Source organism: Canis lupus, chromosome 31, assembly GCF_048164855.1.
Source record: "Canis lupus baileyi chromosome 31, mCanLup2.hap1, whole genome shotgun sequence".
Lineage (NCBI taxonomy): Eukaryota > Metazoa > Chordata > Mammalia > Carnivora > Canidae > Canis > Canis lupus.
Window position 1 is genome coordinate 16,678,121 of NC_132868.1, and position 24,227 is coordinate 16,702,347.

The 24,227-nt window shown below is 38.5% G+C and overlaps 1 long non-coding RNA gene across 7 annotated transcripts in view; it reads left to right on the plus strand.

Annotated features, from left to right (window-relative positions):
- LOC140622060 (uncharacterized) overlaps nt 1–24,227 on the plus strand; it is a 106,123-nt gene that overhangs the window by 69,398 nt on the left and 12,498 nt on the right. For 3 of the 7 annotated variants that reach the window (XR_012021767.1, XR_012021775.1, XR_012021774.1), the window contains one exon: nt 20,950–21,007. The exons of 2 other annotated variants lie outside the window; for them this stretch is intronic. This is a non-coding gene — a long non-coding RNA (uncharacterized lncRNA). Of the gene's footprint in view, nt 1–4,031; nt 5,230–20,949; nt 21,012–24,227 lie in introns of those variants that run through there. 2 more of the 7 variants (XR_012021770.1, XR_012021768.1) reach the window with 2 other exon arrangements.

Sequence of the window (24,227 nt, forward strand, 5' to 3'; positions counted from 1 at the left end):
CATTTCTATTCAGGAATCCTTTAGTAACAAAAGAAGGCTGTGTGTGGCAAGTGGAGGAGGAGGATAAAGTGGATAAGACTCTTTGCCTACATTAATTGGCAAGATATATGGACTCTGGGAGTAAGATATGTCTACAGTAGCTTTTTGAGGGGAATAGTTACCTCTCTAAAGTTATGGCTTAGGGAAGAAATCAGTAGGAAGTTATGGTGACCAAGTGGCAGTTAATTATGACATTTCTTACATCTACATAGTTGTTTTAAAGCCTGAATTTTATTTGTACTTATTTTGAAATGCAAAATATTATATGGCAGGGGCCTTAATTAATCAACTCTAGGTATTTCACTTTTATGTCTGATAACACACACTATTAAAAAAAACACTCTGGCTTCAGCTCTCAGCTGGGTTAGCAGGGGAGATATTTTCAGGAATTTCTGGCATCTGGCTAGATAATCACACACACCTTAGCTTCTCACCTCTTTCTTTTCACCCCAGAGGAAAGATTTACCTAGATTTTCCTCTTGGGTTTGATATGTCGATATGTAGCATAGCAAGCTGAGGGGGCCGTGGTTTGCTTGGTTCCTAGGAGCATCCATTTAGCTTCAGGAGGATGAGCACGTCTCCTCCATTGAAGACAAGTACTTTGCTCCTCTGGACTTTATTCCACAGTGTGCATATCACACTCCTATTCATATTGCCCAGCTTCTTCTGCCTACCATATAAAACTAAGAACATGGGATCCCTGGGTGGCACAGCGGTTTAGTGCCTGCCTTTGGCCCAGGGCGCGATCCTGGAGACCTGGGATCGAATCCCACATCGGGCTCCCGGTGCATGGAGCCTGCTTCTCCCTCTGCCTATGTCTCTGCCTCTCTCTCTCTCTCTGACTATCATAAATAAATAAAAATTAAAAAAAAAAAAAACTAAGGACATTTCTTATTATGTGCCAAACACATGTTTGCAGCAATTTCAGCATCATTGATAATTGAATTAAAAGCGACACTCGGGACACCTGGGTGGCTCAGTGGTTGAGCAACTGCCCTTGGCTCAGGGCATGATCCAGCAGTTCCGGAATCAAGTCCTTCATCGGGCTCCCTGCATGGAGCCTGCTTCTCCCTCTGCCTCTGCCTCTGCCTCTGCCTCTGTCTCTGTCTCTCTCTTTCTGTGTCTCTCATGAATAAATAAAATCTTAAAAAAAAAAATAAAAGCGACACTAGCACTGTCTATTAGCTGTATCTGAAGAGGAGCATAGTGGCACTCGCTGTGCCCTGCAGTGGGATTTGACCTTCAGGCCTGTTCCATTCCTGTTAATCCCAAGTCCAGAATGAATGTCTAAGCTGGTGGTGGCTGGTCTAGAGTATACTGTGTATTGGGATGGTTTCTTTATGAGTGTCAGTTGCAATTCTTCTGGCAGAGGATTAAACTTGAGCCCCCAAACATGACCTGATCCAGCAGAATTTGCTTTTTCTGAATTGGTGGATTTTTCTACTGAGGCAGCAGAAGGAAGTCAGGCAGAGAAAAAAGGTGAAGAAATTAGCTTTTCCCTGTATGAAGGGGACTTCGTCATGGGGCTTGGTATCTGAACCACAGACTTGACCATGGATTGCTATCTTTGAAAGACTCAGGACATCATTTGGTGGTTTCAAAGATCAGATCTATGATTTAGGGAAAGGTAAATGGAAAGACAATGACTCATGGAGAAATAGAGATAGTGATAGACATTTTGAACCAAAAGGTAAAGCAGGTTTATTGTGACCTTTATTTTTCACCCTGAAACTTTATACAAAATTCTAGTTGTTTCTGTTCAAGGGATCTTCTTTTGTAGGGTAAATTGCCAGGCAGTTCTCCAGAGTCCTCCAAACATTGGCATCAGGATCTAGTAAGGGAGGGCTGCTATAACTGTTATGCATGAAAAGAGAGAAGCCAGCTCCCACTGTATGTCAACCCAACAAAGAGCAGTGGAATCCAGAAGATGAAGTGTGTGGTAGTCGAGGCATCATTTTCATTGAAAGAGAAGAGACAGAATGATGATTCAAGGAACCAGACTTTTGTGCATGTTATTGTTCTCTCAGAAGGAAGAGCACAAAGTCGTATCCAATGCTGTCATTTACTAATACCTCTCCTTCTTGAAGTCACACTGTCTGATCTTAGTTCTCTTACTTCAGGTAACAGATGGCAGATGTGGATTGAGCCTACCTGTCCACAAGCCTGGAGCTCTTTTTGATTTCAGGGGTACCTTAGTCTCTATCTCTATACCTACCACCTGTCCTCGACATTGCAATGTTGAGAGAGGAAGACAGAGACTAATTTGTAAATTTGCAATCTTGTGCCCTCTTCAATTTGAGAGTAGGGAGGAAGAATTATATAGTAATCACCTAACTTTTAATGTAAATCACATTTAAAAATTCTGGGTGAAAATGTCACTTATCAAAATGGGTTCTTCTTATCACAGTCCAATATTTTATCTTAGTTCTCAGCACTCTCAGGATTTTACTATTCTACGAAAGCTGTGGGTTTGGGAGAAGGAAAACAGAAGGTTTTTGTAGCAGAGCTAAGGCAGAGGTTGCTGCACTGACAAAGCAGAAGCCATGTTTGAAAGTATGGAGAAAGAAGGGCACTAATAACTGCTCTAAACATCCAGGCACAGCACACAGTTCTGGTCTGGGACTGAATTGGTACCATGTGCGGTGGAAAGCATATAGGCTTTTCAGTCAGACTAAATCTTAGTTTCATACTTAAATAAAAGGTGTATAGCTTTGAGCAAGTTGATTTATCCTTTTGTTCTCAAACTTTAGCATGTGTTAGAATCCTCTAGAAAGGGCTGTATTTACACAGATTCCAGGGCTCTGTTCAACATTTCTGATTTAGTAAATCCAAGGTGGGACTCAAGAATTTGCGTTTGTAGCAAATTCCTAGACTTTGAAAAGCATCAGAGTAACCCAGAGTCTCAATCTCTTCATTTATGAGATGGTGCTAAGGTTTAAAATAACATCTAGTCTGTATGGAGCACTTGCCATGTGCCAGCATGTTACAAGTTTATACCATTTCGTTCTCCTAGAGTAGGTTCACTATCACAGAGGTAGTAACTGAGACATGGAGAGTTTGCCTAACGTCAAACACCTAAGAAACAACTGGGGCAGAATTTGAACCCGGGCAGTCTGGGGCCCAGAGCCTATGCTCTTAACCATGCCTCTAGGCCAAGTTTTGAAATTAAATGGAATCATATTTAAGGTACCTGTTACCGTGTCTGGCTTGTTTCATACACATAGCAACCGGTGGTAATTTTAAGTTGTTCTCTCTTGAACCAACTCAGGGGCAAAAAATAATAAGGAACAGAGTACAGGCAGGTGAAGTGCCTGTTTTCGCAGCAGCTTCTTCTATCATAAGATGTCAGGCTGGTGGTTTTGCTTCGTTTGCCTAATTGAAGCAAGTATGTCAGAGACATGGGAGACTCTGTTTTCAGGCGTTTCAAGCAACCATTTTGTCTGGTGTGATCTGCATGATTAGAGCCCTAGATTTTATTTTCTTGGGTTGAGACAAACGCACAAAGCCAAAGCAGTTTTTACATATCATCTGGATTGGCTCAGGGCTTGGCCAGGAGGGAGTGTGTTCTCTAGAGCCAAGCTTTAAGCATTCTCACTGGAACTTAAAACTGCTCAAGTTCAAATATATCCCCCTGAGCCAACTTTGACTATCTGGCTAATGTAATGTAATGATAACACTTAACAAATATCATGAGATAGGACATACGGGCTGCTCTCACGAGAAAAAAAAACAAACAAGGGACAGGAGAAGATCCCGGTTATTTGATGCATTATTTTACCTTTAATGAAAGTCAGTGGAATGATTATGGGGGTAGTGGAAGTCATCTCCAGAACAGCTGCCTCAAGTTGTCACTTTTCTTTTTTCTATTTATTTATTTATTTATTTATTTATTTATGTACTGAATACCAAGTGTAATGTCACTTTTCTTTATTATTTGTGATATTGGATTGGCTAAATCTTGTTTTTTTTTTTTTTAAATTTATTTATGATAGTCATACAGAGAGAGAGAGAGAGGCAGAGACACAGGCAGAGGGAGAAGCAGGCTCCATGCACCGGGAGCCCGACGTGGGATTCGATCCCGGGTCTCCAGGATCGCGCCCGGGCCAAAGGCAGGCGCCAAACCGCTGCGCCACCCAGGGATCCCAAGTTGTCACTTTTCTGAAGAAGAAAGTAGAACCTTTATGTTTAGAAGCTTGTAGACCTCAACAAACACCAAACTGAACTTTGAATTAAAAAAAATTCCCCTGGTTCAGTGTTTTAATAAGTGTCATCATCGCCAGGAAACACATGACTTATTATCAGAGATCCAGTGATGGATATCTTCTGTCCTTGACTCTATTTGGGAAAGAATGCCTTTCAACTCAAACTCGACCTACAGCTTTGCCTCTCTGATATTTCTTCATTTGCACCTTAAAAGGGTTAGTCATATAGTGCAAACACATTTAGTGAAACTTATATTGCAAAAATCTGACACGTATAAAAAGAAGGAAATAAACCCAAATCCCATTATTTGTGGTTGTAATTGGAACTATTCCAGTTACTCAGGATGGAACTCCTGTTCCCTTGAGAAGGCAATATGGATTACCAAAGACAAGAATGTGATGAATGGGGACATGGCTTTTATTTCTGTGACTGTGACTATGAAGTAAACAAGCATATATTCATACACACGTGCACTTCTGTAGATCTACATCATACACCTTTCTTCCAGTTATTACATATTGAAAACTAGAAGGGGAAATCCAGAATGGAAAACGTAATTGACAAAATTGGACTCTTTTCACCAGGAAGAACAACTGCGTCTCTCTGGCCAGGTTACAAGGCTCTGAGCAAGTTGTCCCAGCCCTGTGTGGACTGCATTTTCCCACCTACGCCCCTGACCTGCAGAAGGGGACCTTGTGAGGCTTATTAGGACAATGTTAGCAAATGCACGTAGAGCCCGCTGGTAGGAGGCAGCACTGGAAATCACAGCACCATTATGTTTGGCACTTTGGATAATCTAAGGTCTATCTAACTTCTCTGACTAAAGCTTCCTATACATAAAAACATAAATATCAGATCTTAGTGCCTGTAAAAATTCCATTGCCAGGTACTGCTCTGTATTCATCAGCTGGAGACCTTTGATGTTTTCAATCTGCAAAGTTTCTAATCTTTCTGAGAAGTAAACGAAGCACTCATTCCTCTACCGTTTACATTTGGTGCTTTAATTTTGTAATTCCACCTACCCCTTCCCCCTTCCTTCCCACTTTGCAGATCCCACAGGTGTCTGGTCAGACCTGTCAGGTGGGTCTCTGTTTGCCTGTCATTTGGGAAGCTGATGGTCTTACCTGGGCATGGCTGATTGCACACAGCGGAACAGGGGTTAGTTTGAATTGCAGGTGTGAGCAATCAGTGTAGATCAGCACTAATCCTTCAGATATTAGAACCGCCAAGCTGCTGCAGACACTGCAGAAAGAGCCAAATGCTGAGTGTGACTGTTGGTGTCTGTGTGTGTAGCCAATGGTTTCCAGTGTTGAGGGATTTTGTGTTTGCAGAACGTGGTCTCCCTGACTCCTACAATGACATTTCCTCATTGAGGCCCCATTCCATTCATGGCTGTATTAGAAATCATGGTGATAGGAGACAAATAAAAAGCAGATCACATCTTCGGGTAGTTTCTAGCCCAGGAGAGAGACAATGATACAAAGCCTCATGGTAAGAGCTCAGGCTACAGAATTCTGGCTTCAAATACCCATCATGTCCTTTATTGTCTGTTTGACCTTCACTAAGTTTTCTGTTCTCATTGAGCTTCATTTTCTCATGTACAGAATGGGGATAATACCTACTTGGAAGAGTTATTGTCTCTGGGACACAGTAGGTGCAAAATACATGTTAATTGTTGTAATTGGGTTTTATTTATTTATTTGTTTGTTTGTTTGTTTATTATTATCATAAGAATGTGGTAAAAAAAAAAATGCCTGAGTGGTACATGTGGTGTTAGAACAGAAAGACACCGCTCCCAGTCTGGGAGGCCAAGGAAGCTTTCAGGAGAGGTGGGATGTGAGGAACCTGAGCCCTGAAGATTCAGATGATATCACAAGGAACAGCATTAACAAAGGCTGGTGGTGTGTGGGTTCTGGGACCAGCAACAGGTTCATTTGGATTGGTGTGATAGAGATAAAGGTCCAAAGGGTCTAGTCTGTCAAGGACTGGGCTCTTAAGGGGTTTGTCCTTTCAAAACAAATTCTGAGATATGAGACCTCCAGCAGCCATTTGTCAAATGGCTTCATTGTAAATTTTATCACTGTGATCCACCTGTCGTGCAAAAAGCCAGGGCACATCGGAGGCACACTTTTCCTTCTCGCCAGTGACTTTGACTGACTACATGTGCATTCCTCAGCCACAGGATGTATTAGAATTAACTGCTACATCTGGAAGCATTTGCCTTTGATAATTTTAATACTCTGAACATGGGGGAGGGGTTTGCCCTTGAGATCCATTAGTGCATTAATGCTTCATATAAAAATATAGGGCCATAAATCTGTGAGGTCTAGGAAGCCAAAGCAGCTTAAGACTGAGATACACATTATGAGGTGATGGATGTTAACCCAATTCATTGTGGTGATCATTTCATAGTCTATGTAAGTCAAGCATTGTGCCGCCCACATTAAACTTACACAGTACTGTATGTTAATTATGTCTCAGTAGAACCAAAAAAGAAATTTTTAAATAAAGACTGTGATATGCAGAAAGGTGACTTGTGAACAGAATGATTGGTCACAGCGTCAGGTGGGAAGTAATAGATAAACTCAGGAAATCTCTGTCACTTATTAATGGGGAGCTTCTGGGGCAAGTCAACTCATCTTGCAGGGCTTCAGATGCCCATATAAAATTAGAGTATCACATCGATCAGCAGTGGAAATACAATTTTTATTCTAGGTCTTTCTTAGGCAGCACCAAAAGCCCTTTTAAACCAATAAATCCAATGCAGGAAAGCAATACTTAAGTGACACAAAAGCAGAGCAGCTCTGGCTGGTGGGTGCCGGGCCCTGCCAAGGCCTCAGGGTCCTCTCCCTCAGAATCAGGCAGCGAAGCACCCCTAGTCTCTATGGGACATGGCATCCAAGCTGATGGGCTATGGAATCGTTGAGATCCCATACTTCCAGCATGCTATCAACTCCCCATAGTTTAAATTAACATGGCAGTGGAGGGTCAGAAGTTTTCAACTTTACTGTTAACTTGACTGCAAAGCTGTAGAAAATAAACTCATAATAAACCTCTTTTTTTAAACAGATTGCATAATATTTACCTACACAATGGTTTTCAATCATAAGACTTATTTTGTTTTATTGATGAATGCTAGATCCCCAACACCAAGTGCCCTGATAAGAAGAGCATTGAAAAATGATATCTCATTGGGAGTTAGAGATATTCTTACTCAGATGGGAAGTTGTCTTTTTTTTTTTTTTAAGATTTTATTTATTTATTCATGAGAGACACAGAGAGAGAGGCAGAGACACATGCAGAGGGAGAAGCAGGCTCCATTCAGGGAGCCCGACATGGGACTCATCCCGGGACCCCAGGGTCATCAGGCCCTGGGCTGAAGGCGGCACTAAACTGCTGAGCCACCGGGGCTGCCCCGGAAGTTGTCTTTCTTAGGAATCATACTTCAAGTGTTTGAAGTGAAAATCTTACCTGGCGTTGAAACAGAGGTGAGGAAATTTAAAGGAAGAGACTTTTCTCAGCAGCAGAAGGGGCTGCCCCTCGAGCTGGTTGGTGCTTGTCTATTGTTTACTTGCCAAGCCCAAGTAGCATGGTTACACAGAAGGGCAAAATCTCTGTCCCCTGGGCAAAAAGAAAAGTGGCTGAAAGGTGCTGACTTCTTCACCCTTCAAAAGTTTCCCAGTCCACCCCTGCCCCTGTTGGAGCAGTCAATACTATGCTGGAGCAGATGATGACTTAAAACTTGGGCTTTATGTACCTCCTAGCACTGTTATCCCTCAGCAGCAGAGCTTCAGTAGAGAAGACAGTTGGATAGTGTATCTATGGTGTCTCTACTGCTACAGAAACTCGGACTGTATCATAAGCAGGATGATTATGCACACACCTGAGAATTAAACATCATAGAGAGAAATCATATCTGATACTCAGTCACCAACTGCTGTCCTAGAATACGCATGATCGGTTGGTACACTCCATCTCCAAGGTGCAGCTGTATGGACCGGAGGATTCCTATGACCTTCCTGAGCCACTTAAACACCTTTGCAGCTGGGGAGCTTTTGTGGCTAGCAAAGGGGTGTCACATTCCCCTCTGTGCCTCATTTCTGTCACATATTCAATGAGCAGGTTTTATCCTAGAAGCTTTTATCTTAAGAAAGTTCCAGATTCATCAATAATTCCTCGAGAGTTGTGCTTGAAATTCTATGCTAATTTCAAATTCTATACTAATATTGAATTACTATGCTAATTTTTTCATGCATCTGAGTGCACATTATTATCCACATTATAAAGGGAAAACAAAGAAATGAGCCCCGCTAAACAGAAAAGGCAACACAAGCTAAATTCTGTGTGTTGGCTCCACCAGAAGGGATAGCTGTATAGCTGTATAATTCCTGCTGCGTAAGGATATTCTAATTCAAGCCTAAACACTTTGGAAAGTCCCTTAACCTCTCCAATCCTCAATTTCTTCTTCTGTAAAATCAGTTTAATAAAACTTACCTTGTGTAGTGGTTATAGGAAATAGAAAGTATTTATTTTTTTTTACCTTCATAGCATGGTACCTGGCTCATAGGAAGTAATAAATGCAAACTTTATTATTGTCATTTTTAGTCTCCATTTGTTAATCGATTGATCCTGTTGATGATTGTGTCTGAACCATGAACTCATTTAAATACAAACTACTTATCTGAAATTCTCTAAAAGATTGATCTTATCTAGCACTGGGTATTAAACAGCTGTGTCCAAACCAAGAGCATACATGAGAGGTGGCCCACAGTCAACCATCTATAATGATACATCTGCATTCCATAATAAAAATTCTGTAATGGATTCGTTATAAATTTTAAACAAATACTAAATAAATTACTATAATAAATAGTTTAAGATGCTCCTGAGGCATAGTTAAGTCTTTTTGGAGGCTATTCCAATATAATTTGGTTCAGACCAATTCTTAAAACACGTGGGATTAATATTAAATAAACACATTGGCAAAGTGATAGGAGTTAAGTCACTTTCCAGCCTTGCTAGCTTAGTGCTAATGTGGACAAAGCTTAAGTGGCTAATTCTACCTAGAAAGGAAAGTCTGAAGAGCTATCTCCTCTCTATTCTTTTGACCCCTTTGCTAGTTAGGGTGTTTTTCTTAGCTTCTTTGGAAAAAAATACCCCCCAAAAGATTGCTAGGTATTTCTTTCCTTTGGTTTACTGTTTCAGCCAAAGTATAAGACCTTACTTAGATGACTAGCAATTAAGGAATTTTTGTGGTTTATTTCCTGATCTAACTGCTTACTTCTGAAGAAAGCAATTCTGACAAGTTTGTGTTAACCTGGATCTGACCAAAACTGTAGTGCCAACATTTGTGAAAGATTTAGATAGAAAAGTCAGGCTGGAATTTTAACAGTAATATCCTTAATGTTACTTTTCCTAGATCACATGGACTTTATTTTTTCTCCTTGGATACTGATTTTATAGAAAAGAAACCATTTCCATTAACTTAATATTTTAATGACATTGGAGACCTGCAGCTGAACTAGAAGTAAGGTGACTAGTAAATCAATGGTGGTAATTCTACTTACAAGAATACTTTGAGTTAATAAAACCCTTCACTTATAAAGATCTCAACACTGTTTTTATAAAGTTGATCTCATTGCTTTGTAAACATTAGCTGAATAGGGATTTAGTTTTAATTCTTTTACGAAGCATTATTATAAGAAAGAAAAAAACTTTTCAAGATCCATTTCGTTGGAGGAGAAACTCAGAGGTGTCACATTCAGTATCAAGACGCATCTTTCCTGATAGTTGGTAATGCTGGGTAGCTGTCTGTCAGGTGAGGCATAAATCAGCAGCTCAAGAATACCCTCAAGGACTTGATATTTTCACGTCTCTGTTTGCTGTAGGGGTGTTGGCTTCATCCTAGGAGGTTGTACTCACAGTTGCAAGATGACTGCTGGCAACTCCTAGGGTTGTTTACTGCCTGGTTGACACAGCAGATGAACATGGCCATTTTTCCTTCTGTATTCCTTGCAGAAGTTCTGAGGTCACTCTTATTGGACTGACTTAGTCAAGGCTTGGGGAAGTTCACGCACTGTGGCCATTGGCCAGGAGAATACAGGGTGCTCATTGAACTGGTTAGTCATGGGCTTTATGTCTGGAGTCCTGGGGCAGAGTCAGCATTACTGAGGACACATGGTCCAAGATCTGGGCGTGGTGGTGCGGATGGGCAGGGGGAGGAGAAGTTCCCCTGGAGCAAAAGCCCATGAGATTGATTACCAATTCACATGCCAGGCTTTGAGAAACTCTGTTGAAGTTGAAATAGGATGGGGGTGTGTGGAGAGGTGGTTAGAGAGTAGGAGTAGGAGAGTAGGAATGTGACACAGTCAAAATGGCAATTTGGGCATTTGATAATTATGATGATAATGACAATATCTTGCATGACTAGAGCTTTATATTTTCGAAAGTGCTTTCACTTACCAGGTCTCAATGTTTGGTGTACTACTTCCTTTTTGCTCTATTATCATTTACAATATAGGTTATTACTACACCAACGTCATCAAAGAAGATTACTCATTTTGAAGGTGTTCCTAATTTGCTCACAGAATATTTATTGAATGCCAGCTATGTGCCAGGCATCATGTTAGATGTTAAGGTTCTAAGAATTTATTAAGAGGTAAAAACAAGCCACTCTTTTGAGTCATTAGCTAAATGAAAGCACAGGGTGGCATAACACTAATCTAGTCTTGAAAGAGATAGAGGAATTGTCAGGGAACACTCATGGAGTACATAATGTCTCAACTAAAATCTTAAAGATAACCAGGGGTAAGCCAGCCAGATGAAAAGTGGAAGGCCAAGGAGTTGGGAGAAAGTAAAGCTTTCCAGCAGAGGAAACAATACCTGCAAACGTCCTGGGGTGAGAGCATGGCATGAAGAAAAACTGCCCAGAGTTGAATATGGCTGGAGCACCAAGAGGTTCAGTTGTGGAGATGAAGGAGGCTGGAGAGATTGGCTATGGGCACATCATGAAATGTCTTGAAAGCTTTGAGCTTTACCCAAGGGATTACGGGGACATAGAAAATTTTAGAAATGTCATTCAGTTTATAGAACAGAAAATGGATGGGGGCAGGAGGGAGAGGGGAAAGAAATGGGAGAGAAAGCCCATTATGACCATTTTAGTCAGAGGAGTAAAGTGATGATGACTTGAATTAAGCCAGAATCAAAGGAAAGAAAATAAGTACTTTGATTTGTGTGATATTAAATTGCACTATTATAAAACATTCTTTTACCCCAAGAAATAATAAGTGGTCAGATTCATAACTTTTATCTCTTCATTCAGGTTTCTCTTAAAATAAATTTCACAAGACCTCCTTCATTCAGCAAACATTTATTGAGCACCTGCTACAAGCCAGATATTCGAACTGTCCAGATGTTGGCATTTTTGTCAGCTTAAGTTGTTTAAAATCTGTACATTTGCACTTTTTAGATATATCACAAAGTCAGTATCTGTCCTGCTTTACTTTATTTAAATTGTTCTGAATTCATAATTTGAGTGTAAGAGAAAGAGTTTTGGAAGAGAGCCGTAGGATAACCTATTTTTAGCACCTTTTCCTAAGCTAACGTATTGTGTTTATTTTTCTGATGGTGTCTGGGAAAAAGGTAAAGAAGTGTATTGAACAGATTAATTAACCACTTTATAAAACAAATCGCTACAGAAAAATCACTACAGAAATCACTTCCAGTGCAATTTGTGGGGCTTGCTTGAATTTCAAAATTAGGAAGATTCTGTATTTCACCAGATGCAAATGAGGGAAGGTATTTACCTCCTGCAGGGAATAAAAGGATTTAGGCAAACAAGCAGGATGTGTTTACTAATTAATTCAGCTAAATTTTGATGATGTCCGATGCTTAAAAACATTCTATTTACTTACGGAATTAAAAGTCTCTACACTCCTTCATTATCAGCAGGCTGGTTATTCCTCAACCACGTATCAGCTCCTCTAGTAATCTCTAGGCTGTTGCAGTGCTTTACAACTTGTGCTGATAAAGGCAATTCTAATTTAGTGCTCACGTTAATTATCAGTAATATTAAACGAATATATTGAAACTATTTACATGTGTCATTCATAGTTGCTGTATTCTAAGGAAAATGATTATAATTGTTCTTATTAGTTATCATATTTCATGCTTCTGCAGTGAAATTCTTTTTCTTCCTTTCCTTTTTTTTTTTTTTTTTTTTTGGTTTTGTTTTGGGAATATCTTAATGAGGAAAAGGGTTTACGATATTTTGAAATGTTCACAAGGCACCAAATAGCACTTTCTAATTCATTAGTCATATTTTATTGGAAAATTCCTTTGTGTTAGTTTATTTGTTTCTGAGCTCATGTAAACCAGATTAAAAAGGAAAAATGGGGCAGCCAGTCAATCTTCTTTAACTGATAACTGGCAAAGAGATTAGAATACAGAATGAAAAACAGAATGCCTCTGAGATTTGAAAAAGTTTTTATTTCTCTGCCTTTTGCTCTTAGTTTTGTCAGGAATTAAAAAATGAAAACATGAGGCACACCTTTTGTTGCCTAAATATTACCCAATTAGAATCCCAAGTCAGGGGCACCTGGGTGCCTCAGTGGTTGAGTGTCTGCCTTTGGCTCAGGGAGTGATCCTGGGGTCCTGGGATCAAGTCCTGCATCAGGCTTTCTGTAGGAAGTCTGCTTCTCTCTCTGCCTATGTCTCTGCCTCTCTCTCTATGTCTCCCATGAATAAATAAATAAAACCTTAAAAAAAAAAAGAATCCAAACTCATAGTAAACCTGGGATAACTTGTGTTGATAGTACCTTTTCCCTAAGCTGAAGCATTTCACTCTATCCTACATTGAATAAAAACGTATAATTTCTAGTGTGTGATTACCTGCCTGGTATAGATATCTGATTAAATTTCAAAGTTGAGTCAATATTCGGAACTTTGCTTTGGCAATAAAAGCTGCCAGATGTTCACTTGAATTGACTTACATAGAATAAGATCTGTTCTTTAGTGAAATTGGGGGAGTGAGGTGTTTCAAAAAAATGGATTGTTTCCAAATAGCTGAAGTTCAAATCTTTAAATCGTTTTTCACCCTGAGCACTCCTATTTATCATTCAAGGCTCAACTCAACATTGCCTTTTCTGGAAAGCTTTCCCTAATCTCTCTGCCAGCCACAGTCAGGGTTTATGCTCTCTCTCTCTCTCTTTTTTTTTTTTTTTTTTTTTGTATCAACACTCCATTTTGTATTGTAAGCATCTGTTTTACTCATCTGTCCTTATCAGCCTCCTCTCTCCTTTCCCTCCATTGACTATAAACTCACTGCGAGTTGGGACTCCGTCCTGCTCATCTGGGTACTTCTAATGCTTTATGCCATGTTTCATGCATAACAGGTAGCTTCGTAGCTTCTTACTATGCAACAGAAGCCATTTGAGAATAGATCATACATTTTCCCTACCTTCTTAAATAAAAAAATATAAAAAATAATCATAGTAAAATTTGTGATTGCTTAGACTTATCATGACAGGCCAAAAACCCTTCAGATGTGTGTCTGTTAGTCTCATGGTACATGGCCAAGCTGCCTAGGGTTTGTGTGCCCTCTACAAGCTCCTGGGATGAGGTGGGCCTTTGGTGCCTCGAATTATTGCAGAATCCTTTGGGGTCCTCTGAGGTGACTCCTAATAGTAGGGTGTCTGCTCCTCAATGCTTTAATTGACCTTCATCTGTGTGTTGTGTTGGTCTCAGCCTTTTTGATAGTGATGTGGCAGAGGCACTTGCTAGGCCTGTCTTACTGGTAGCAAGCCCCCACAGACATGTTCCTTACAGACCCTTGTGGTTGCAGGATGCATTTCAGCAAAAACCATCTGGGAACTTCGAGGAATAAGATTTATTATTCACAGTCACAGAAGGTAGAAGGCACCCCAAGGGCCACAAGTAAAGTCTAGGGTAGAAAAAAGAGAGGAAGCCAGGCCCTGGGGCTCTGACTTTATCAGGCCCAGGGTAGTGGTCTAGGGTTTCACCTATTAGTAGGTATACTCTATTGGCTTGCTCAAAGTATAAGACTGGGGACTAGGGCCTGGGAAGGGAGAAGTGGGGTCACTCAGGTGGTCAGTTTTCTAGGTTACCCAGGGCCTTCTGAAGGAGGGTACATCACGGGTGGGGGCAGGTTCATTCCTTATCTGGTTGTTTTGCTAGTAACTTTGTCAGACAGCTAGAGATCTGTTATTCAAGATGGAGGTTATTTGACTTGGATGCCTCCGCAATCAAAAGTTTAATGTTAGGTATTTACATTACATTCCGCTACTTCCAATGGTCCCTTTGTCTCTCCCTGTCTTCTCTTCATTTTAGTTTAAGCAACTGTTGGCTCTTGAGCCAAATGTCCTGGTTTTCAGAGCAATCACCATCCTTTCCTCACAATGTGTAAGCCAGGGATCCCTTTCCATCTTATGGCATCTTTTTGGCTAGTTTTGTTGCTGTTATTCAAATTTTCAATTACTCCTTTCCTTTTCTTTTCTCCTGATAGAAAAAAACACTAGTTAAAAAGCAAACAGATAAGAAAACCAAAGGAACATCCAAAAACTCCAGACTCAATTTCATTTTAAATGCTTAAGCTAAACGTTTAATGTTTATAGGAAACTGCTTTCTAGACTAGAGGAGCGACCATAATTGGTTCCCATCTCAAATGATTCCTTAGAATTTAGTTTCATATCTAACAGAAAAATAAATGCAATCAATTTGGCAAATGAAAAATAGAATATTATAAAGTTACCAAATTCATTTCAAGTAATTCTATAAACTTTTTGCTTGGATGAAATCTTCGTCCATTTCCTTTAAATTCTTTTAAACTCTCAATTGTCTCTATTTAAGTATCTCATAATTCTTACACTAGAACATGTTTTAGAGATAGTTAAGTATTTCTTAAGTGATTTTGCCTTTTCTTTGCTGCACGATTCTCAGTGAAAACACAGATTCTTCATTTACTACCACTCTAGTGCATCCCTTCAACCTCCTCTAGTATATAATTGTTTGAGCCAAAAAACTTATTAGTTTTTTAGCAATTACTTTTAGGACTTATGTACAAACCTGCTAATTTTTCCCCTTAATTGTCCCTCCTCCAAGATGCATGTTAGAGCATTTCTTGAAATAAGGCCCTTGGACCACTTGCATCAGACTTATTCAATAGTATTTGCTGTAAAGGAAAAGTATCCCAAAATTGCACTCCCCATACTCATTTATTCAGTATCTCACTTCATATAAAACTAAAAGTAGAGTGCATATTCTGTTAATAACTACATTTGGATTGTGGTCTACTCTGAAACCCTGATTTTTGCCCCTTACCTGTTTTAAAGCCAGGATGTTTTATTATGATTTGTGATGAAAAGACCCCATAAGGGTCAAGTAATCCTTGTCAGTTACTTTTGAGGAATTCTCCTGCTTTTCTGATCTCTTTTTGGATTCTCTTTTCTATCCATACTCTTTAGGATTTTCTTTTCCATCCATATTCTCTCTGTTAAGTGCATCCAGTCTCATGGCTTTTAATAATATCTATAAGCTAATAGCTTCCAAATTTTTAACTCTGGTCTAGCCTTTCCCCTGGATTAGGATCATATATTCAATTATCTACTTGTCATCTCCATTTGAACAATCGAATGGGCAACTCATATTTAACATTACTGAAGTTTAATTTTTGATCCCTATTTCAATATCCAGAACCCACACTTTTTCAAGTCTTCCCCATTCCAATGGATGGCGTTACATTCATTCCTCTTCTCAGCCAGAAACCTAGGAGTCCTTTCAGATGATTCTCTTTCTCTCATGCCTTAAATGTAGTCTTTAGCAAGCCTTATTGGCACAATATCCAACATATATTCTGAATCTGACCACTTCTTACTCCCTTCACTACCGCTGTGCTGGTCTAAGCTGCCATTATCCCTTGGCAAGTTCTACAAGAGCCTCCTCACTGTTCTCGTGGCTTTCACTCTCACTCTCTACCCTGTAGCAGAACCACTTTTTCATAGCTTTAGTCAGATTGCATTACTCCACTGCTCAAAACCCTCCATTGGCTTCCAGCCATACTGAGAACAAAGCCTAAAGTCCCTATCATGGCCCACAAGGCCTATGTGATGCAGTCTGTAACCTCTCCCAACTTATCTCCTGCTACTCTGTCCTAGTACATTCCTGTATCGGAATCTTTTCTGTCTGGAATACCTTTGTCCATGTATCCACCTGACTTTCTCCACCACTTCTATCAAGTCTCCACCCAGATACCTTATTTGAGAGAGCTCTCCTATCTAAAATGCCACCCTTCCATCACTTTCTATTACCTTACCCTGCTTCACTTTTCTTCAAGACGTATATACTGCATGTATATGAATATTACATATTCATTTTTATATGTTTATTATACTTATTTTTTATATGTATTATTCCTGTCTGTGTTACTCTACTGGAAGAGTAGAGTACTCTCCAGTAGAGTACTAGAGCAGGACCAGCACATGATATCTGTTGAGTGAATGAATTTAATCCAGGTCCTTTCTTCATATAATACCTTAGTTAAATTATAGCTGAGAGTTTGAAATAATCTTTTTTTTAAAGATTTTATTTATTTGAGACAGAGAGATTGAACACCAGTTGGGAGGAGGGTCAGAGGGAGAGAGAGAAGCACTTTCTGCTAAGCAGGAAGCCTGATGTGGGGTGGGATCCCAGGACCCTAATATCATGACCTGAGCTGAAGGCGGATGCTTAACTGACTTAGCCACCTAGGCGCCCATGAAAGAAACCATCCTGAAAATGTTCTATGATTTAAAATGAAAATGAAATGATGCAGTTTTGGATGATCATTTAAAATTGCATGATAACCTTTCCTTTCTGGCTTGAAAGTGTTTCTTAAGTCTGATCAGCTTTGTTTTCTTATTGAGACTCTTCTCTATATCAACCGAGTCTCTTAGCTAGGCCCTCTGCCAATCTAGCTCCAAATCTAAATTATAGCACAGTCATAATTGTTTTTATTGCTTGATCTTGCTGTGAATCAGTGGATACAAGTTATCCACTGAATTCCCTCTAACACATTTCTTGATCTTGTTTTCTAATTTTATAAGTGACATGCATTTTGGACATGTATAGTCATATTTTTATTCCCTGAGTGGCAAGGAAATATGTTAAATTGGTATTAGGGATATTAAAAGCTCTTTTTTCTTAGTTTGGCATTATTAGCCATACTTATGTAGGTAGTTGAATAATTATGCCTAGAATTTAGTATATGCATTAAATATGATAGAGTTCACCAGGAAATGTAAAAATAGAATAAAATACAACACTTTACTTGCAGATTGGAGGTGAGGTGATTGGTATGTTAATTAAAGGTGACCTCAGCACTCTTAATATTAACCTCCTGATTTTCTCCAGTGTTTCAGGTAGAAAAAAAAATTATTCTTCAATATTCCTAAGAATAAGATTGGATAAAGGACACAAATGAAGTCTAGACCAAGTACAAAAACATGAGCTCCTTCTTCTGGCTGCTCAACTAATGCAGACTTAGTCTGGGGATGAGATAACTATCTCAACAGCCATTCCATCGCTCAGACTTCAAATTATAGTAATTATGACAATTTGTGCCAATAGCCATGAGGTGGGATTTTTGATGTGGTTAAAAATAACATCTGTAAAACCCAATAAAAATTACATTTTGCTAATTTTCTGATAAGATACTGTTTTAACTATACTGTGTCTTCTGCCGCTGCCAGTTTTCAATTAGAGCATTCCTTTAAAAAATTTTTTTAACCCATTTTGTCTCCCGGATCCAATTCCATCCTCAGCAATGCATTTGTTTTAATGCTCTTAATTAATTGTTTTGTGTGAATTTTGCCTTTCAAACTGATACTAATCTTTGAGACTTTATTAACTTGCTGATTGCTAAATCTTGATACAAAAGGACCAAGAGCAGGACTCAGCTTCTTCTTTCTGGCTTAGACAACAGAATTCCCACGGAGGCCTGCTCAGTGATGTCAGTGCCAAAAAGGCCAGTGATGCAGTGAATAATGGACCTACTAAGACAGGTTGGGTCTGCAGTTCTGTCCATGTTGGAAATTGCTAGCTTACTCAGAGACATAGTCAGTGGTGAGAGCTCATAAGGAGTTCCCCTCAAGTGTGTTGTAATGGTGCCTTGTGTGTCTTCCTATGCCGTATTTCTTTAAATCCCTTTCCTCTGGTCAATTTTTGAGAAAACATTTACATATTTTCTCATCTCCTTACTGCACATATACAAAACTGAGGTTCTGAGAGCTCAAGAGGCCTGCCCAAGCTCACTCATTTGGGATGAATACCAAAGGTAGAGCCCGCACAGGGCCCTTTAGAGTCTCCTTCCACTGGTCTTTCAATCAAGTCATGTGGTTTCTAAGCCAGTATAAATGTGTGTGGGTACGACACACCCCTGGCTCCTCAGAAATCATTCCCTTTTTTCTTTGCCCTTGTGTCTACTACTTCTACAAGAAAAAAAAAAAAAAAAAAGGAAACTTTCTTGATCCAGCATCTCCTCCAGCCACCACCTCAGCCTTTCCCTTTCCTTTATTTTAAAAGGATCAGCTACTCTTGACTCCTATGTCCTCAGACTCACTTGACAACATGACACTACTCGACTGAGGCTAGTTGGTGACAATATTTCTCAATTCTAATCTTTCTTCTCCATTCCTACCTTAATTGTTCCATATCTGGCTCTTATCATCTCTGATCAAGTGGGAATTGGGTAAGATGGGAAGTGGGAATTTATTCATTTGCCCCTTCATCAACTGCTGAGGCCATTGCGGTCAGCAAGACAAACATGGTTCCTGTCCTCACTGAGCTTACAATTATCTCAGGCCTGTCCTCTCTGAGATGAATGATTCAACTTCCTTCTCACTTCCTTTGGTTTCCTCTGTCTCTCTGCCTCAAGTATGTATATATAATTCTCTCACTCAAAAAGAAAATTTCATTTTTGTATGAAGACCATAGGTCAATAATTGTACTCTTTTATACCTATTAACTTTTGAAACATAACAGCTAAGATAGTAGCCTAGTTAAGCAACAAAACACAAGTCATACTCTCTAGTAGTATTTTTTGACCTTTAAGATTGGTGAGTGTATATGTGTGCATGTACACAAATGCGCATGGTCAGAGTTTACATGTAATATTTCAAGTGATATTTCTCTAGTTGTTATTTAGCTATGAAGACTTCTTTTACTTTGCCATTATTGACTAAGGAGTATTTTTTTTAAATCAATATTCAAAGATTCACCTTTTCATTCACTTTCTCATACTTGCAATAGGTAATCTCTTGTTGACTAGGAAAAACAGATTTTAATATAATGCAGTATCATCTAATTCCTCAGCAATCTTTTTCCGTTAACTAATCCATTCCCTTTGTTATTTAAACTTTCTCATTAGCAATGACTAGACATTACCAGTTAATTTTAGTTCAAGTCCAAAAATACAAATATTTTCTTTGGAGTGGCCCAATATTTCGTTATTGTTTACTTTCATTTATGTTTTTGCTCATTCTTCTTAGAGCTTGAGGATTCAGATATGCTGAGAAATTAGCCCTCCCTGAAGGTTTAAATGGTCTTTTAGGGAACCTGCCTCTGTACCTGGCAGATGAATAAATATGACATGAACAGTTCTGGTAATCTTAGGAACCATCAGAGCCCCAAAGGATCCTTCCATATCAGTTGTAAAGATATCAAGAAGGAAATAGCCATCTTCAGTGATTATCTCATTGACCTGCCACACAGTCATTAGATTTCAGGCGGAAGAGTGAACATGAGCCATTGTTTTTCATCTCATTTCAATCTGAAATCTTTCAGGAGTAGAGTTTAGGGAATGGAACGAGTCCGTGAAAAACAGTGGGAAGAGAGTGCTTAGAGATTTGTTTAATTTACCAAAATTCTATCCAGGGGATCCAGACTTAAGGGCAGCTAGGCCACAGAGCTGTGAGGGTAGGTACCAGGTCTGTTTTGTTTACTGATACATCCCTTCATTTGATTAACACTTATCAGTGAGAGTGATTTCAGGTTAACATTTTTGCTGCATGGCTTTGTGTGGCCAAACAATAGGACGTGAAAATGAGGACAATCATGATCTATTCTTTCATGAAGTTTGGTTGAGTAGGGTGGCTAGAGAAGCTATGGAATCAGATGAGGTATTTTTTGGTGGTGTGGGAGGTTGGAAGCATCTTAACATCTTAAACATGTTATAAGAGTAGCAAAGGAGTAGAAGAGAGGCCAAAGATAAGGAAAGGATATTAATAGATTAATATTCAGGAGAAACAATGTATGACATGCTCACACACACTTTTCCACACACCTTAACAAATATATGAGTCTCTCCCATAGAGTGTTAAGAGCATCAGACTTTGGAATCTTTTGATTCTCATAGGAAAGTCTTTTCTCTTACTTTTATTACTCAAAATTTCCTGGTATAAAATTCTGAATTCTGGAAAAGTGAGAGTAAAGGAAAAAAGAATTCCACCAAAAACACCAAACAGAATAAATAAATATATATATGTACATATATAATGTATAGTAGTTATATCTGAATATATAGTATGTATAAATTATGTATGTGTGAATTATATAGAAATGTCTATTATATATAAATTTACTTAAAATGAATATCTATAGGCAGAGATACATACTGAAATGTGATATGATGTCTGGATTTTGTTTAAAATAATCTAGATTGGGAGAGATCAGAAGAGACATAGGTGAAACAAGATTGACCATGAGAATTCTCCAGGTTTGTATGTATTAGACATTTTATATAATAAAATATTTTTTATACAAGACTAAAGAGATGTAGAAGTCAAATGTCCATTATTCACTTATTCTGAGTTTTATTTATTTATTTAAAAATATATTTAAATTTAATTTGCCAACATATAGTATAACGCCTAGTGCTCATCTCATCACATGCCCTCCTTAATGTCTGTCACCTAGTTACCCTATCTTCCCACCCACCTCCCCTTCTTCAACCCTTTGTTTGTTTCCCAGAGTTAGGAGTCTCTCATGGTTTGTCTTCCTTTCTAATTTTTCTTCACTCAGTTTCCACCCCCTTCCCTTATGGTCTCTTTCACTATTTCTTATATTCCACATATGAGTGAAACCATATGATAAATGTATTTCTCTGATTGACTTATTTCACTCAGCATAATACCCTACAGTTCTATCCATGTTGATGTAAATGGTAGGTATTCATCCTTTCTGATGGCTGAATAATACTCCATTTTATATATATATATAAAATCTTCTTTATCCAGTCATCTGTCACAGGACATTGTGGCTCCTTCCACAGTTTGGTTAATGTGGACATTGGTGCTATGAACATTGGGGTGCGGGTGTCCCATCATTTCACTACATCTGTATCTTAATTTTAATTTACTGGGGTAAATACCCAGTAGTGCACTTGCTGGGTTGTAGGCTAGTTCTATTTTTAACTTCTTGAGGAACTTCCATACTGTTTTCCAGAGTGGCTGCACCAGCTTCCATCCCTACCAAGAAGGTAGGTTCCCCTTTCTCCATATTTTTGCCAACATTTGTTGTTTCCTGTTTTGTTAATTTTTGCCGTTCTCACTGGTGTAAAGTACTATTTCTTTGTGGTTTTGATTTGTATTTCCCTGATGACAAGTGATATGGAGCATTTTCTCATGTGCCTATTAGCCGTGTGTATGGAGAAATTTCTGTTCATGTCTTCTAGAAGTCCATTTCTTGATTGGACTGTTTGTTTTTTGGGGGTCGAGTTTGATAAGTTCTTTATAAATCTTGGATACTAGCCCTTTATCTGATAGGTTATTTGCAAATATCTTCTCCCATTTTATAGGTTGCCTTTTAGTTTTGTTGACTATTTCCTTTGCTGTGCAGAAGCTTTGTATCTTGATGAAGTCCCAATAGTGCATTATTGTTTTTGGTTTCCCTTGCCTTTATAGTCCCGTCATACAAGAAGTTGCTGTGGCCAAGGTAAAAAAAAAAAAAAAAAAAGAAAAGAAAAGAAAAGAAGAATTTCTGCCTGTGTTCTCCTCTAGGATTTTGATGGATTCTTGTTTCACATTTAGATCTTTCATCCATTTTGAGTTTATTTTTGTGTAAGGTGTAAGAGAATTGTCCAGTTTCATTCTTCTGCATGTGGCTATCCAATTTTCCCAACACCATTTATTGAGTTTTATTTTCAAAATACCCATATTTTCCTGAAGAAAGTAATGTGTTAGCTTGTCAGACCTTGGCTAATCTATAAGGAGAGTTAATTGGGTGTTTTGATGTCTTTGGTAAAAATTGCACCAGGGGATTTAAAAGATTCTCAGTCCTTTTAATTTTGTGACAACAGATAAGTTAACTAATTGATTTAATTGTTTGATTATTAGTGACATTGAACATCTCTCATATGCTTGTTGGCTATTTGTATTTCTTCTGTAGTTGGCTCTTTTATCTTCTTTGCCAATCATATTAGCTTCCTGTGGCTGCTCTAACAAATGACCACCAATCCGGGGGCTTAAAACAACAGAAATTTATTTTCTTGCAGTTCTGGTGGTCAGAAGTTAAAATCAGTATCACTGAACAGAAATCAAGAAGTCAGCAGGGTTGTGCTCCTGGACAGTCTCAGGGTGAATAGTCTCCTTACCCCTTCTAGCTTTTGATGGTTGCCATTATTCTTCGGCTTGTGGCTGTATCACTTAGTCTTTAAGATCAGCATCTTCAAATCTCTCTCTGCTTTGTGTTCACATCATATTCTCCTCTGTCTATAAAATTCCTCTAACTCCTTCTTCTAAGGATACATCTGATCAAATTTAGGGTCTCCCTATAATCCAGGATAATCTTGCTATTTCAAGATGCTTAATAATACTTTCTGAGAGCTTTCCCACCTCCCTCTGAAATAGAGTAACATTCATAGGTTACGGAGATTAAGCTATGGATATCTTTGGTAGGGGGCAATTTTTCAGTCTACCACAATCATTTTTATATTGCTTTTCTTTAAGTTTTTTGTTTTAGAATAATTTTAGATTTAGAAAAATGTTGCAAAGATGTTGCAAAGAGTGTCCTATATATCCTTACCCTAGCTTACCTAGGATGGTTTTTTAAATGTTTTCTTTCTTAAAAATTTTATTTTTGCATTTTGGGTGCTCATAAGACTGGGTATAGTGTTTGTTTATAGAATGAAATATGTTGAAAAAAGCCTGTGTGTTACTTTTCTTGTTTAAAATGAGATTCCCAGTATCCATATTCTACTTTTCCAAAGAAGGAGGAAAAAGAAAACCATGATTCTGGCCAACAATGAATTGACTAATACAAGCATGGGTTGCAACGCCTGGATGACTCAGTCAATTGAATGTCGCACTCTTGGATTTTGGCTTAGGTTATGATCTCAGGGTTGTGGGATTGAGCCCTGTGCTGGGCTCTGTGCTCAGCACAATCTACTTGAGATTCTCTCCCTTTCCTTCTTCCCCCTTTCCCCTCCTCTCATGCTTCCTCTCTCTCTCTCTAAAATAAATAAATAAAATCTTAAAAAAATACAAGTGTGGGTTCACACAGTACTTGTTGAGTGATAATTGGAAAGAGTCATAATTGTCAGATGTAGGAGAGATTTCTAGTAATTTTAACATGGAATGCTCCAAATTTATTTTTTACCTTGTTAATAAATTTCCATATATATCATATTTAATTGATATACCCAAGAATTGTTTGGGATATTTCAAGATTTTTTTTTTATTAGAAGAGGAAATTAAAAATAACAAGCTCATTTTGTGAGTCAGTGTCCACTGAGAAAAAAAGTACATCTTATTTACAGGTCCAATGCTAATAAATTAAATTATACAGTGAATTATATATTAAACATATTGAATTAAGTATATATTGCTTATTGGAAATTATGCAGTGTGATTTGTTCTAAACTCTAAACAATGTCAGTACATATAGGGAGTTTAGCTTAGTCTGTCTAAATTTTATTCAGTGTCAGTCCTTTGATGATA